This window comes from Sciurus carolinensis, chromosome 15 (assembly GCF_902686445.1).
Source record: "Sciurus carolinensis chromosome 15, mSciCar1.2, whole genome shotgun sequence".
Taxonomy (NCBI): Eukaryota; Metazoa; Chordata; class Mammalia; order Rodentia; family Sciuridae; genus Sciurus; species Sciurus carolinensis.
Genome location: NC_062227.1, coordinates 76,612,987 through 76,631,404, shown reverse-complemented (window position 1 = coordinate 76,631,404; position 18,418 = coordinate 76,612,987). Strand labels below are relative to the sequence as shown.

The 18,418-nt window shown below is 36.3% G+C and overlaps 1 pseudogene; it reads left to right on the top strand.

Moving 5' to 3' along the window:
• Positions 1 to 11,784, top strand: part of LOC124965404 (Na(+)/H(+) exchange regulatory cofactor NHE-RF3-like) — a 65,656-nt pseudogene extending 53,872 nt beyond the window's left edge.
• Positions 11,785 to 18,418: the final 6,634 nt, after the last annotated feature.

Below are 18,418 nucleotides of genomic sequence, written 5' to 3'. Positions count from 1 at the left end.
GCACTTCACTAACACATATATGTAAGTTCACATATGTCTATATTCATGTTATCATCACCACATTCACCTCAGAAAGTTTACTTGTGACTCTGGTTTTGGTTTTGTTAGTTTGTATGGTTTGGTGAGAACAATTAACATGAGCTACACCCTCCTAACTTTCTAAGTGCACAATACCTTACTGTGGAAAATAGAAGCTATGATACGCATAGTGGATCTGAAGCTTGTTCATCAGTGTCACAGTAACTTTATGACTTTTGAACAACTTACAGGGCCCTAATATTCATTTTTTTGTCTACTTCAATACATGAACCATGTATTAGAGAGCTTAGATGAGAGGAATCCTGCAGCATGTGCCCTTCTGTGATTCACTGACACCTCCTAGAATATTGTCTTCTGGGTCTGTGAATGACACTAGCAGAAGGACTATTGTTTTAAAGGCTCTATTGATGTTCCCCTGTGCTTATATGCCACACCCTGCTTATCCTTTCCTGTGATGATGGATATCTGGGTTTTTTCCTGTTTTTGCTGTTTTAAATATCGCTATGATGAACATGATAGGTAAGTCTTCAGAATTCTGGAATTGAAACTCCACTAGTGTGATTGCTGGATAGTAGGGCAATTTTATTTTAAGATTCTTGAGGGACATATACACTATTATTTATAACACCACACCAATTTGCATCATCCCCAGTAGTTTACAAGTATTATGGTTTCTCCATAATCTTGTCAACTCTTATTATCTTTCCGTCATAGTAATCATTGTAACAGATGTCAGGTGAAATCTTCTGGTTTTGATTTGAGTTTCCTTGATGAGTATTAATTCTTAGCACCTTTTATATAGCCATTGGAATTTCCAAAATTTCCTTGTAGAATTCTTGTAAGTCAATAGAAGAGCAATAAATATCCCCCAAAAGGCAAATATTTGAAAGGATTTCTTAAATTCTCAAATACATTCACTATATCAATACTTTGCAATTATTATTATATATAGGAACATAAACAAAAGAATTAGTTATTTTAATAATAACAGCACCAAGATTTTCTATGTAAATGGAAATAGGTACCCATAGAACATCAAGGAAGTTATACAGAAACCTATAATGATAAAAAGTTAAACATTTCATACTGGAATTTGTGACCTCATAAAATATTAACAGCTTCACCCTATTTACTGAGTATATTTAAAAGCAAACGGACACAGACAGCAATGGTCACGCTGGTCTCTGAGTACACTTACCCCATAAAGGGGACCGCTGCTCCTTAGAGAAAGACCCATTCAAAGTCCTCCTACTCCAATCAACAAAAAGATCCAGGGACATCTGACACAGCAAAAGACTAGGGAATGAAACCCAGATTAATAGGTGGAAGTCATCTAAAGTGACTCTCCTGCTCCTTTGGTGGTGAATTTGCAGCACAAAGAAATGAAGGAAATTGGATTCACTGAAGTCAGATAAGTGTGTATCCACAGATTGCAATGATTTTGTTGTAATAATCCTAAAGTGTATTATAAATTTCCTCATTCATTTAAACAGTTATTAAAACATTAGCTGATTATTTGAGAACTGATAAATAAGTAAAATAATCAGGCATTTATGATGTCTGCTTTTATATATGGTATTCAGATAGCTGTATCCTTGTTCAGGGAAAGATTTCTGTATAGAATATTTCCTACTAAATCATTTCACAGGAATAAGAATATTGACAACTCACCACTTTCCCAGTAATTATGGACTACAAGTTTGCCTAATGATCATCAATGAAGTTAAAAACGATTAGCTAGGAATATCTTTTTATTCATATATTCCACTACAGAGGTTGATCTTCTGTCTTTTTTCCCATACTTTCGTAGTGCATTATACTTGTACTTAGTGATGGGATTTGTTGTTACATATTTGTGCATACGCACAATAAAACAATATAATCTGGCCAATCTCATTCCTGTGTTCCCTCTGATGTAGGCCAGTGGTTCATGAGTAAAGTCCATCTTCAAGTGCCAAAGACAAAGTCCTCACTGACCTCAGAAAAATAAAAAAAAAGTAACCTGACACAGTATGTGTGCACACGAAGGTGTGTGTGTTCATGTAGATATGAGTCTGCATTTCTCTACATCAAAATCTATGTGTCCACCTGGGGGTACAAGTTAGTACTGTGTCTATGGGTGGAGAATAATCCTTTATTCTAAAATTATGGATTTTACACATTTTGGCATTAAAATTATCCTTACTTTAAAAAATTATGATAGCAGATCACCATTTTTAATAATCATATTTGGGAAAATAAAAGATTGATAATACTATGGAAAAAATGATATATAATTTTCACCAGAAGTTTTAAAATAAGGAAACCAGAGCAATGTGAGCTGAATCCACTCATTATCTTAATTTCACAAAATTGTAATAGATTATTATCATTTCTTATTTAATTATTAGAAAGAAAAATAATGAATAACAAAAAAGTGGCCTTCTGGCTTAAAATAATTCATCCAGAATCTAATCAAGCCATTGTGTTTTCAAGAGGTAGATGGTAGAAAAGTATGGAAGAGAAAGTAGGGAGGGTTCACTGAGAAAGTAGTCAATTAAAAATGTGAGGGAGTGCAATGTAAGAATCCCCAAATTTCTTCAATTAATCAATAATGTTTGCACATTTTCTGGGATGAAGTGATTTGGAAAAAAACAGGACTGAACCAACGTGATAATTAACTACAGTTTATGTAACCAGCTTGAATTCTAATTTGACAAAAAAAATTAGGAAAAGGTATTTTTATACAACTAAGAGTATTTGAATATGAATTGATTATTTTTGCTATTAAGTAACTCTAATGAACTCTAAGTGGAATATCACTAATATGTGATTAAAATGTGGACATTTTTGATGCCTACATTTTTCATTAAATAATGTATTATAAGGCAATAATTACACAAAATTCACATAATATATTTTTATTTAAGCACTATAAATATTCTAAAGTATCAGGAACACTGCCTATTTCCAATGAATGGGATTGAAGATGCAGTAAGCACATTTACATTTTGTTAGATATTAGCATTCAGTGTAGCTATTGAACTTGATGCTCAGATTCTTTGTTTTGGTTACCACATAGCCATGAATAAGATTTTTAAAAACTTGTAAAAATAAGCATTGTATATTCTTATAAATACTACATGAGACTAAGCATATTAGGAATGTATGAAATATGTATTCATTTACTCACATTGGTTCATTTATTTAACAACTTTTGTCAAGCACTGTGATAAAGTATGTGAGAGGTTTTAAATATAAGAAAATCTGAAAGCAAATATTTGAAAAAGCCAAAAAAGAAAGAAAAAGTGTTTTAACTAGGTTACATTTTTTTGAAGTGAAAAATTGAAGTGCTCTGCCTAAGGATTCTAAGGTGCCGCTTCTTGGAAATGTTCTTTGAAAATGCGTCATTTAAACTGCAAAAAACGGCTGGTGAAAGAGAGGATGAGACAATTTTTTGGAGAGAAAAATGCAGGAACACACCTTGACTAGTTTTGGGTTAATGTGAAAGAAACCGAGTACAAGGAAGGACTTGGATGTGAGATGTTTCTCTGGGAGGTAATTCAGGCCAGAGACAGGGAGGGAGCGTGGGAGTGAGGGATGGAGAGAGAGAGAGAGAGAGAGAGAGAGAGAGGGAGGAAAGGCACAGAGGAGAAGGACTGGAGGCAGTGACTGCAATCAGAGCGTGTGGCACAGAGCTGGCATCCCGGACGACAGTGGGACTCAATCCCACCTATAGCTCTGAGGAGCTGTGGTCAATTCATCACAAAACTCCTCCTCTGGAGAAGGTCCCAAGTATTTACATATAAATCCTTTGTCCTTTAGGGGATTCCTCCAGCCACAGGAAGGGCCCTGAACTTCCAGGACATAATTGCAGAGAAAGCAGCATGCTGCACACCCAGCAAAATTGTATTAGATAAAAGCCACAGGCAGGCTTCAAGAGGGACACCTGCAGAAGGCAGGGTCTGTGGAGCACAGCTGGACTGGAATCAGTCAGGGAAAGAGAGCAGTGTTGGCACCCATGAGCTCCTCTCCACCCCTCCACCCTGCACTGCTCAACCCACTTAGAACTCACAAGGGCCCTCTCTCCCTAGTTCCTCATCAGTGCTAGTCTCACTAACAGAAAGGACAAGCAGAGATGGGGTGAGAGAGAGAGAGAGAGAGAGAGAGAGAGAGAGAGAGAGAGAGAGAGAGAGAGAGGAAGAGAAGAGGACAGGAGGGGAGGAGAGGAGAGGATGTGGGGCTGTGGGGACCAGACAGGAGATGGGAAAGGATAAGCCTCTTCTTGTTCTCCCACACCCATGGTTAATCTTCTGCTGCCCTAGGTTGTTTTCCTGCTGGGGTGACCCAGATCTTTCCCCAGGAGAGGGCCAAGATTTATTAACTGTTGGTGAACAGATACTGTGATTATCACTAGGCAAGGGACCCCAGGGCTTGCTGCAGGATATCCCAAGTTCCAGACTCTCCTCCTAGCTCCACAGAATGTTCATTACTAATTTTCCACACCACTGTGGTGATGCTTCCCTTTGCCTCTTGGTCTGCCAGCATAAGACTCCGTGTTTCTATGTGAGAATCATGACTTAGCTACATCAGAACACTTACTGAGACCCTTCGCAGGTGCTATCCTACCCAACGGCAAAGATCTACAATTTAGCAAACTTCAGGGTGAAGAGATGGGAAGAACGCACTTGCAGTTTTTCAATAGGAGTGATGGTAAGAGGTATTGCTACTCTTTCCACCTTCCTTTTCCAGTTCCTTTTAAAGTCCTGGAGCACAGCTTATTAGAACGTCGTGGCGTTATCCATCTGCCACAGTCAATAGTCATTTTTTATGTATCATATTTGGTGCATCCCAGTGAAATGGTAATTGTTGTGGCCATTTGGCAATCATTGAAATTTACTCTCTCTGATATAGGTCTCTTTGTTGGAAGACATAATCACAGGATTCAAATATCAATAAACTGGTTTCTTTGAGCTGATTTTGGTGCTGCTAAAAACAGTGCATACAGTGCAAGCAAATTCTGTTAAGAGTGTCAATTTGTACAATCAGTTTTCCCTCCATAGTGGAAAGGTGTGATATACTCAACCAGTCTTTCAGCGGCAGGATGGTGTCCTGGAGAGAAGTTTCCATTTCACTCTGGATGTTATTGGTATTCCTTCTGGGATGTAGCATTAGCGTAGAGGTCTTTCCTAGAGCGGACATGCTGCTATTTTTATGAACCCCCTCCTTTGCAACTGTCAGGACATTTCATGCATGGGCCCTTTGCACAAACTCTAGGAGGCTAGGGGGGCTAGGGACAGCTCTGGGTGGCATGTCTAATGGAGACTGGACAACCTGCAACCTGAAGGCCTCTTTTACAAGATGAGGTATTATGGGCATGGATGGCATCTTCACTTCTATATGTCTTTCCTTTTGTTTCTTTCCTAGACATCATTGACCCTCACGTTTAGACTCCTTTGATGTCACAATCCAATAGTTCTTCATTGGACATGATTCCAGTTATAGTCTACCCTCAGGTAGTGTCTCTTGATAAATGATGTTGGTAACCAACTTCACAGCTTGAAACATTTTTGATCAAGAGCAATCCCCCTTTTATTATGCAGATCCACTCATGAGCTGGGCGATAGTGTTGCATCCTTACATGGGTAATAAGGAACAAGAAAAGTCCAGGACCAAAAGACTTTACTGATGAACATATTCAAACATTAAAATAATTAATGATCCTCTTAAAACTCTTCCAAAAGACAGAAGAAGAGAACACATTTTAACTCATTCTATGAAACCAGAACTACCCTATTGCCAAAACCAGAAAAAAAGAAAAAAGAAAACTACAGAAGAAAAACCCTTATAAATATACATGTAAAAATCTTCAACAATGGGCAACACTGAATCCTCCCCCATGTGTATTCGATTGCTGGGAGGAATACCTGAGAAAATGTACTTGAAGGAGGAAAGATCAGATTGGCTCATGGTTTCAGTTCGTGATCAGCTAGTGCCATCACTATGAGCCTGAGGTGGGGCTGAGCATTGGGGGCTAAAGTGCATGGAATAGGATGGCAGCCAGGGAGCACAGAGAGAGCACAGGACCCGAGACAAGATATACCATTGCAGGCCTCAACTCCAATGACCAAAACTCTACAAAAAGTCTCACCTCCTTCAGTTTCCACCACCTCCCATAATTCATTAATGCATTAATGAACCAATGAGGTCAGAAGCCTCAGGATTCAATGACTTCTGGGAAGCCCAGCCTCTGAACATTGCTGCACTAGGGACCTTCAACACAGGAGTCTCTGGGTGACATTGCAGATCCAAACTTTAATACCACATGGATTATATAAGAGGACGAAAAAGAATTTATATCAGGAATTCAAGAGTGGTTCAGCACACCAAATCAGTCTCTAACCCATGTTAATAGAATGATCAGGGAAGAAACTTCCAAGGCAAAATTACCTCATTTAACACAGAAAAACATCTGACAAAAGCCAACATCTTTTTATGATAAAAGTGAAAGGATAAAAGGGAATTTCCTCAACTTGACAAAGGATAGTTAAGAAGAATTCACAGCTAACATCATACTCAAAGATGAAAGAATGAAAGAGTTCCCTTTAAGATCAATAACAAGACAACGATGTCTATTTTTACAACTTGTATCCAATAAAATTTTAGAAGTTCCAACAGAGAAAATTTATTTCTATATATATAATATGTGTGTGTGTGTCCAAATAATTCTTTAAAATATAATAATTTAAATAAAAAATTCACTAGAGATAATTAACAAATGGCTAAAGGTGACAGAATGTAAGGTCAACATAAAACAATATTTTTTTGCATGAACCAGCAGTAAATAATATGAAAAAAGTAATAAAACTTCTATTTACAATAGAACTAGAAAGAATAAATTTAAACTCTTAAGTATAAATATAATCAAGGAGGTGAAAAGTTTTTGCACTGAAAAGTACATTTCTAAAGATAATTAAAAGATACTAAAAATAAATAAATGAAGTTATCCTGCTTTCTTTCTTGGATTGGAAGACTTAATAGTATTAAGAGGAAAGACTACCTAAAGTTATTTACAGATTCAGAGAAATCCCTATCAAATACCTAATGTCCTTTTCTTAAAATGGAAAACCTGATTGTCTCATTCATAGCGATTTGTGGTGGGCCTGAAGAGCATAAGTATTAGTGAATAGAAAAGTTGGAAGAATCACACTTCCTGATTTTAAAACTTATTGCAAAGATAAATTGATGAAAACACTGTGACCTAGCACAATAAGACCTATAGATCAATAGGATAGAATTGAGAGTCCAGAAATAAATTTTTGCATCTATGACCAATTGATTTTTGACAAGTTTCCAGGACGGTTCAATGGAGACCAAACTGTTTCTTCAAAAATAGAACTGAAGCAAGTGCACATTCACATTGAAAAGTATGATATAAGATTCCTAATACATACTGCATAAAAATTAACCAAATATGGATCAACGACTACAAAAATTTTAGTTGAAAATATGGGGTAATATCTTCATGACCCTGGATTTTGCTTGTTCATGGCATCTTCAGGGATAATCTTAGCTGAATAGTTTAACTTTGTTGCCATAAATATTACATTTATAAAGTTTTAAAGTTAGGAATTCAAGCTGTTTTAAATATTGTGATATCCTAATACATGTATTAAGGATACATAAAGTTAAAATATAATTATCCAAGCTAAAGTATTGCAGAATACAAAATTAATAACATTTAAATAATACTCTTTTTTAAAAAAATATATCTTTTAATCAAAAAGTCAAATACTTATAAGTTAAAATCTGTAGGTAAAAACTTCAGAATACACATGCTACTATGTTGTATTTTTGGCAAATTTATCCACACATTTAAATTCTTCTCACCAACAAACATGAAAAGAACAATGAGAGTAAAATGTCATTCTAGGCCATTCAATTATTAAATTTTTCTCCAGTTAAATGTTGTGTCATGAGTTTTCTTTATATTCACAATTAATTGAATTAAATTAGCCTTTAATAATTTTACATAGAGCATTCTCCTCTGTGCTTCTAAGAATTGCACTGCAATTATAAAATGTGAATTCATATATCATAAAATTCAATTCCTTTATTTTTTTATGATACACTTTTCAAACATTTAAGCTAACATGAAGTTAATGATAAAAATGTATAAATATTGACCAAATGGTTGTATTAGTTGTAAAAAACATGTAATAAAAATAATTCTTCAGTCGTTTTAAGTGTACAGTTCAGGGACATCTACTCAATCTACTATGCAACCACTACCTCATCTCTCTGTACAACTTCTCTCATTGTTCAACACTGAAACTGTACCCCGGACCATTTTCTATGCCTCCTTCTGGCCCCTGACCTTCTACTTTTCAAATGTGTGACTGTGACTGCCCAGGAAATGAAATCTACAGCATTTGACCTCTGGTCAGCAGCTTTTCACTTAGCAGAATGTCTTCAAGTTCATCAGGCTGTAGCCTGTGTCAGAAGTCCTTTCCTTTTGAGACTGAATAATAATATGAATAATAAATGGATAAAGTTCTCATGAACAATTATCCATGTAGACATATACTATAATTTATTCACTCATATGTCAGTGAATGGTTGGTTTGCTTCTTTTGCAAATTGTAAAAAATGCTGCTCTGAATGTCAATATAAAAATACTGTTTCAAATCACTGCTTCCAAGTCTTTTGAGGATGTATGTTTTGGTATAATGTGTTGAATTGACCTCTGATCAAAATTTAATAATCTACAAAATATAGAACTAGGCTCTAGAATATTTATCTATTGAGTTTATGCACTTTATTCCATTTTCTGATTATTTATCAATTCTTCTATACTGATGACGTATTTTTATGGATCATCTTAATTTTTAAATGCATTATCTTGAATTTATTCCAAGAACAGGCTATCAATACAAGCTTCTCCTGCAGCAATGCAGTAATATATCCTTGTATAAATACTTTAAATTTTAAAGCTTTAAATTGTAATTGAAAATATTCACACTGCAAAATATGCTAGAAGCACATTTTCCAATTATTTGAAAATCCCACATTTTCCTCTCAAAACTAACAATATCTCATTCCATAAATATTAATTTCTTTACAACTTTAGCTATACTCAAAGATTCCTGATTTATGTTTTCAGATGTTATTTCTTTTGCTCAATGCCTGTTACATTTTTTCTATAATATCAATTAATTTTTCTTTCTTCATTGTAATTGAAGTAAATTTCAAAGGTAATAATTTATTGATATTGACAATTTATTATTAAATAGTTTATTTTATGCTATTGGTGAATATTAACCATTTGTACTTTTTCCTTACACCTTTGAATGATAGTACCAATTTCAGGTTTTAAAAGTTAGTGTTTTTCACTTAAAAAAAATCTAAAAAATAAAATATTCTTCAATCAGGGTTCAATCCCTAGCACCATCAAAACTGGGGAAATGTGTTCAGTCCAAAGCATTCTTCTACAGAGTGTATTCTTTCACTCCTATATTTTATTTTTCTATAATTAACTAAATTAGACATTTACTCTCCTCTTAATTTGTTGGAGTGTTTCAATTTTGAGATTAGGAGGAAAAAGTTATTAAATAGTGATATTCAAATTTCATCTAGTATATTCTAATATGCTTTGAATTTGCTACTTAAGTAGGCTGGCATGTGGCAAATGCAATTTAATGTTGACAAATGTAGAGTAATGCAAATTAGCCCCAGATACAATAAGTAACAGATAAAAAATTACAGGTAATTGAAGTGATGCATGAAGACCTTGGAAAAGACCTTCATGTGCTTCCAAACTTTCAATAATCTTCTCAACTGAAAATAAACTCAGTGCTGGTTCTTGGAGTAACAGAAATTAAAAAGGCTAAAGTCCAAAGACCTCCAGGTATACACTGAGAAATGTCTGATTGAGAAGTCAGGGGACAAAGAGGAGTTTAGTTGGAGCTAATGCCATCGAAGCATCTGTGTCCAGTACCCAGTTAAATGTATGGACCCAAAACTCAAGTGAAAATCATTCTCAGGGAAATGGCAAGTCCTGGATGATGGCCTCCTTGTCAGCAAATGTCACTACATTGGAAAATGGAAGAACAGAATTTGAAGAGCTGAAGCACAGGAGATAGAGAACAAGGTTTTACTCCAAATAAATGTTTTGTTTTGTTTTTTTAACCAGGGATTTATCCATTTGTATTTTTCACCAGAAACCACCTCCATCTTCAACTCCTGGGAATGTCAACTTGTCCAAAAAAGAAGAGCAAAGCTATGGTTTCTTCCTACAAATTGAGGTGGATACCAATGGCCACCTGGTCCAGGTGGTTAAGAAGGACATCCCAGCAGAGAAGGTTGGTCTTCTGGATGGAGACAGAGTTCTTAGAATCAATAGTATCTTTGTCAACAAAGAAGAGCATATGCAGGTGGTGGATCTGGTCAGGAAAAGGGGGAATTCAGTGACTTTATTACTTCTGGATGGAGATTCCTATGAGAAAGCCATAAAAAAATTGGTAGACTTGAAAGAGTTGGGTGAAAGCCAGAAGAAGCTGGGTTCGAATGGTAAGAAACTGGCCCCTGTGTTGAGTGGAACAGTGGAGACTTGGACCCAGCCACTGCTTTACTCCCTTCTGAAGGAGGGAAATAACTATGGCTTCCCTCTGCAAACTGTCCAAGGTAAAATGGGAGTGTACAGGACTGATATCACACCTCAGGGTGTGGCTATGAAGGCTGGTGTGTGGTTGATGATCACCTGGGAAGTAAATGGAGAGAATGTGGGGAGAAAGCCAGCCACGAGGAAGAGGTGGAAAAGGTGAAGTCAGGAAACATGTCATGTTCCTGCTTGTGGACAAAGAAACTGTCAAGCATTAAAGTGAACAGAAGGTACAATTCAAGAGGGAAACATCCAGTTTGAAATGCCTGCCACCTCAGCCCTGTGTTATGGAGAACACAGAAGCAATAGCTATGGATTCTATTTGAAGGCAAGCCCAGAACAGAAAGATCACATTGTCAAGGACATAGATTCTGGAAGTCCAGCAGATGCAGTTGGCTTGAAGAAGGATCTTGTAGTTGCAGTCAATGGCGATTCTATTGGAAACCCTTAAACACGACAGTGTGGTGGAAATGATTAGAAAGGGGGGAGATCAGACTTCACTGTTGGTGGTAGACAAAGAGACAGGTAACATATCAATGACTCATTTTTCTCCATTTCTCTACTATTAAAGTCAAGAAATGCCTCACTGTTCTGTCAAAGAGGCTCCAACTCCTATCCCTGCTCCTCTGGAGGTCTCAAGTCCAGATCCTATAGAGGAAGTAGCAGGTCATAGCCTAAACTCCACAGGCTGATTGAAGATGAAAATAGCTATGGTTATCAATTAAATGTAATTTGATGTCCACCAGGCTTATCTGTCAAGGAGGTGCAGAAGGGCAGCCCCGTTGACTGGTTGAGCTGGAGGATGAGGACGTCATCATCATCAAAGTGAATGGGGTAAATGTGTTGGATGAAACCTCCAAGAAGGTGGTGGTCAGAATCCAGAGCAGGGGAAGAACGTCACACTCTCGGTCTGTGGAAAGGACTATGTTCACTTCCAAGCTAAGAAAATTACTATTGTTTTCTTCATGGCTTATCCACTGGATGCCTGCCCCAATTCCAAAGAAGAAATACTGGCAGAGTCAGAGCATGACTCACACGTGGCAATAGATGGAACCCATATTACAGCCTCTCATTCTTCTTCCAATTCTGAAGATACAGAGATGTGATAAGGAGAAATAATCACTGGCTGATAGGATTGCTACTAAGTATCCAGAAACTGCTCTCTCAAAGAATGAGCTGCCATCCATTTACTATCTCTCTTAGAGAAGTACACACTTCATCATGTGTGATTATCTTCTGTTGTCGTTTGTCTTAGGAGCTGCTGTTGCAGATGACTTATTTATGGTCAACTTAGGAAGATCTAAGGCAGGAGCCAGATCATTTTTATGTGATCTCCTCCAAGCTTCAACTTAATTCCATTTCTCTAAAGATTCTTGTACTTTTTTTAGGTTCTGTGAACATCAAAAATAATTCATAAATTTATATATGCAAGAGTTGCTAATTATAATATCTGAGCAGATCTGATTAAAATTATTTGTTTAGAACAATGTTGGGGTCCCTGGAATAAATACCATTAAAATGCTTTCAGAGTATGCTTGAAACCAACAACAACAAAAGAAACCTGACTGAGTAATGTTTTGCCAAAATGAAAAAAATAAAAATTACATTTTTTTTTTTTTTTTTTTTAGGTCAACTGATACCTGTTCTAGGAAGCCAAGGAAAATGTCAGCTAACATTTCCCTTGCTGGAGTACAAGTGCAGCAGAAAGTGCTAGAACTATTGCTGTGGTGTCCTGCTGTGCGACTCCAGCCCAGACCTCTTGGCACTGAGAAAAGAACCCCCAGAGAATTCCCATTTGCCAGTTCCCAGATCCCAGGCAGGCTCCTCTGACATCTCACTGCCGTGGCCGGGGCAGTAGCTGTGGATCTGTTCAGTTCAACTCGCTGTCCTGAGCACGAGCATCAGATCGTAATATACTACAGGTCCTTTCAGCTGGAAGGAGCAAACAAATCACAGTGACCCATCGTCAGAGGATAAAGTGGGTGTTGCAAGACCAAATGCTTTTTATTTTTGTCACCTTCTTTAATCTTCACAGCCTCAGAAACCTGGTGATTATTTTCTTTGTTTTAAAGTTTCTACATTTTAACATTTTAAACTAGAAAAAAATGGAGTCTGAAAATCCATTCACAGCTTGCATATTGTGTGATACATAAATTAAGAGTTTGTATTTGATATTTTTAATAATAAGCTTAGGTTTTAACACTTTGCGTGTGTGTTTTACAGATAATCACGCATAGCATATTTGAGTGACCGTGTATTAAATATACTTAATTGTTTGTAGGCATATTCAATTAAAAATGTTACATATATCCTCACATGAATTCATTTTTTCATTACATCATTGAACATCTACATAAAAGAGTGGATTAAATAACAGAGATTGTAGGTCTACTGGTTTTCTGAGTTACAAGCAATCTGTAAGAGTAGCTGAAGAATGACAGGTTAAATGTGAATTTTTAAGTGATGTCCAAAATTAATTTAGATGCTGGAATATTTAATGAGTCTTCAATTTCTGTCAAGCTCTGATTCTTGGATATTACACACACTTGGTTGTCAAGGACTATGTTTACCTTAGCTTTCTGTGTGGCACTTAGAGGGTAACTATGTACATTAAAATACCCAGGTCACACATTTTAAATAATGTTTTTAGTTGTAGATGGACACAATACATTTATTTTGTTTATTTATTTTTATGTGGTGTTGGGGCTCGAACCCAGTGCCTCATGTGTGCAAGGCAAGCGCTCTACCACTGAGCCACAACCCCGGCCCCATGCTTTTGAAAAAATAGTGCCATACATCCAGATAAAATGAGTTCTGTTGCACATATAAAAATATGTTCGTCTAATGCTTTAGTATTGTATATTTCACAATGTACACATGTATACATCTCAGTAAATGCTCATGAACACATAGCTAAATTAGATATTAGTACATTACATAGAACATTGCAAGTGAGCACAGAGCATGCTTAAAAAACTGAAAACAATTATATAATTCAACATATAGATTCATTCTTCGAATTAGGGAAAGGGAAACTGCACATAAACCTTCATGAGTCATACATGTTTAAATAAATGTCAATATTTAGAAACTATGATAATTAAAAATTAAAGATGACAACAAACAACATTGAGATGGATATAGAATCTTTGTAACTATGGATAGAATTGCATTAAATTACTGGTTGCATAACAAAATTAAACTGAATTTCACCTTTTATATTTTTTAATTGGAACACAATAATCTTATATATATATATATATATGTGTGTGTGTGTATATATATATATATAGGGTACATTGTCAACCCTGTTTTATACACTTATTTACAGATGTGGGTGTTCATGTATATGAAATATTCATTAAATATATGTGAGAAAACCAGTACTACATGTATTTAAATAGCTCAGTTCAAAGAATATGCTTTTTATATTTTATACATTTAAAGCATTCATTTAGTTGAATTTTATGTCCATTTACAGTAGAATAATGTTCTTCCCAACAGAGTTGAACAGAGGAGTGCTAATCTTTATTCATAAGGCCAATAAATTTGTTCAAAGAGCACATCTGCTAAAGGGTAAAATGACTGTGAGCAAGATGAATGGTGACTTTGTTTAGCTTTCTAGTGACGGCCATTGTAGAAGGTTTGGGTTATTTATTTTTGGTTCACTGATAAAGCTTGTGATGTATGGCAGGTGAGACACCAGATAAAATGCTTTCAGAGTCAGTTTTATAATTATATCCCCCAAAGTTGTTTATATATATATATATATGTATATATATATATATATATATATATATATACACATATATTCATGTATATATTCAGTTCTGCAAGGAAAACATTTTAAATTTTATGTAAGTCCATGTGGATATCATAATTCCTTTTCTTTTGGGACAGTAAACCCACCATTCACAGTTTATATTGCTTTGCTTTATTAATACTATATGTAGTAATTTTATTACCTTAGTTTTATGGTATGTTTTCTGAAAATCATTATTATTCCTCTTCAGTAGGAAGACAACATTCTTTTACTTCTAACAAGTCAGTGGAGACCTAAAGAGTTTTGTAGTATTAAAATAAAAGAAACTGATTTGTTAGTGGATTATATGAAGGTACTGTTGTCCTTAGGAAAAGGTATTATTTATCATAATAATACTTATTTTTTGCAGTGCAAGGGATTGAACCCAGGGCTCCGCACATGACAGGTTGAACTTCTGCCAGCCCTTAATTGTGGTTTACTCATTTATTTACTCATGTGTTCATATGCATTTATTTTCTCATCTGTGGTGCTGGAGATGAAACCTGGGACCTTGGGTGTGCTAGGCAAGTGCTCTAACCTGAGCTGCGTTCCCAGGACCTTGCAACACTTTGTGCTATCATTAGCATTTTAGTTTTATCGTCAGCTGTTTATGATTGTTCCAGGTTGCATCATTGCGAGGCATTATGAATCTTCACCCCAGTTGCAACACATCTACCTGTACCTTGATTTGATGACCCTTTAGTTACAGTAAACGTTCGTTTTCCTTGTACCTTACATTAGCCTTAGACATTGTAATTGTATTACTGTTAACTTGCTCCTAATAAGCTAAATGATAGACTGATGTAGATGTGAACATAAATTTATATTTTTTTTAACTTTAGGGCCTAACTTAGGTTTCAAAATAAAGTACTGAAAAGTGAGGGCATAAAATAAAACATAAGCACAAAAAATATCCCAAAGTTACTTACCAGATTAGCAATTGTTACATGTTCCCTCTACCACAGGTAATACTGAAATATTCATATTTTGGCTCAAACATTAAAGTAGTGAAAATAAGTTAGCCAAAAAGTAATGGGTACTTCCTCCTCTGCTCTCAGGAACTGCTTCGGGCAAGTCTTTCCATGTGCTGGACGCGAGCGGGCTGCCTGTTCCTTTCACGTGAGTGTCAGGCATAGCGCTGATCATCTTTCCACATGCTGACTTGAGTCATGGTGAAGAAATATCACACTAGTTTCTTCTTTTTTCCATCTCAGTTAGGCTTGGATTAGTTGTATAGAGACAATCGAACCTAGTCATTAAGCCAACGTATCTCAGCTTCAGCTAAACCATCGCATTGTCCAAAGTCCTGGTACACCCTGGTGAAAGCCATCGTTGGTAGGGTCTATCCTTTCTACTTGCTTTGCACAAATGTCAGTAGTTTTCTAAGGAGTATTATTAGACCAAAGTCAGGAGAAGGAGAAAAGGAAAGAAGAAAGAGAATGATGGAGGGAAAGAGGGAGGGAGGAAAGAAGGAAGTAGGCAATTTACCAGTTATCTGTTCAAGTCTAAAGAAAAGAGAGGGTTGGGCTCAGTGGTAGAGTGCTCGTCTAGCATGCATGAAGCCTTGAGCTTGATCCCCAGCATGGCACATACGAGAGAGAGAGAGAGAGAGAGAGAGAGAGAGAGAGAGAGAAAAACAGAGAGACAGAGACACTGAGAGAGACACACAGAGAGAGACAGAGACAGAGAGGAGAGTTGGAGATTAAGTATGCATCAGTTAAAGTTCCTGGAACTGTTTTCTGTGATTCATTGATTCATGTACTCTAAGAACTATTATGTGAATAAGGTATGTCAAAATGTCCATAGTTGATTTATGTACTGGCAATATACAGTAAATAATTTTAAAATTCTTCCACTAAAATAAATTCTAGCATCTATTGTTGTTTGTGTTCTTGATAATAGCCATTCTAATTGGATTAAGATGAAATCTTAGATTTGTTTTAATTTGCATTTCTCTAATTCCTGGAGACGTTGAACACTTCTTCATATACTTATTAATTGCCTGTATATCTTCTTCTGTAAAGTGTCTGTGCAGTTCCTTGACCCATTTATTGATTGGGTTCTTTGTATTTTTGGTGTAAAGTTTTTTAACTTTCTTTATAAATTTTAGAGTTTAGGGCTCTATCTGAAGTACGTGTGGAAAATATTTTCGCTCACTCTGTAGGCAGCATGGATGTGGGGGAAAAGGCAAACTTTCACATTGCTGGTGGAGTTGTAAATTGGTTCAGCCACTCTGGAAAGCAGTGTGGACAATCCTCAGAAAACTTGGAATGGACCCCCTTTTGATCCAATTATCCCACTCTTCGGTTTATACCCAAAGGTCTTAAAATTAGCATATTGCAGTAATGCAGTCACATCAATGTTTATAGCAGCTCAATCACAATAGCTAAATCGTGGAACCAACCTAGATGCCCTTCAACAGATGAATGGATACAGAAACTGTGGTATATATACACAATGGAATATTATTCAGCCATAAAGAAGAAGAAGAATCTTATGACATTTGCAGATAAATGAATGGGTTTGGAGAATATCATGCTAAGTGAAATAATCCAATTCCAAAAACCAAAGACTGAATGTTTTCTCTGATAAGTGAATGATGATATTAATGGGGGTGGGAGGTGGGGGTTGAGAGAAGAATGGAGGAACTTTAGATTACGTAGAGGGATATGCGAGGAGAGTGCATATGAAAAATGTCAGAATGGAACAGACACCATTACAGGGCATTTCACATGGGGGTTGAGAGTTTAATTGCTTAACCAAGAAAGACTCATTACGCAGATCAGGACGCACGGAGCATCTGCAGTGTGTGGGTAGGAGAGGAAGGGCTAGAGATATCAGGGGTGGGGACAGATCCTGTGGGAACTTAGGGACCATCTCGTGAAGTTGGGCTTTTGCTGTTACTGAAAATGAGAGGATTTCCAGGCATGGCCTGAATGGATGAGGTGTCTGAGAGCGGGACAGGAGCCGGATAGGGTGTCACGGTTCACGGTGCGTCCCTGAGTCACAGGTAGTGGTACAGGAGAGGAGGGAGGTCGTGCTTCTCTGCCCCACCTAACAGCCCAGTGCAGAGGCTGAATGTGAAGACAGGCATGTTAGACTGGAGCTCAGGGGAGAAGTTCCAGCTAAACCTAAAATGTGGTTGTGCTTGGCATAATCATCTTTCAAAGATGGTACAAAGTTTGTGGGAACTAATTACATCTGGTGCTTTGTTTGCAAAGAGTGGAGAGCAGATATTTCCTGATATTTCTCATTTCAGTTTAATGTTACACTGCATCTAAAATATATATGTTTTATATATATATAATATATATGTATATATATATATGCATGTGTGGATTGTATATATGTATTCAACATATTTAAATAATGAAGTAGACTTACATGTTGCTGTAAAGAAACTTTAGTCATTAATGAATATTTGCTCTTATAAAATGTGTGCATTATGAGAGGTAGAAAAAAATTAGCACTTAACATTATTAAAATCTTTATCTTACGGCAACTCAGAAAGTGCATTTGGGGTAGGATGATACTACAGAAGACACGGCAGCTATCACTTTTGTCTTTTTTACAGGGCACCTGTGTCAAATCTTCATCACTATGCTTTTGCATCTTCTTAGTTGTGATATAAAATGGAAATGGCTTATAATGTAGGCCATTCACAATTTTCAAAAATGTCCAGAGAATTCATAGGTAATCTTTTAACATTAGAAAATTCACTTTCTCTGCATAATCACTGCAAAGTAATATGCTCCTGTCTTAAGGAATATAAATGCTAATGGTTTTTGAGTGGTCAATGTGTCTAAGATATGAATGTAATTGCCTTAAATTCTTATCTTATTGTTTGACATCCTTATAATGTAAGTACTATTTCACCAGTGAATGTCTCAGGGCTTAGTTTGGACTCTTCACTGATGGTGCAACCTGAGTAATTGCTG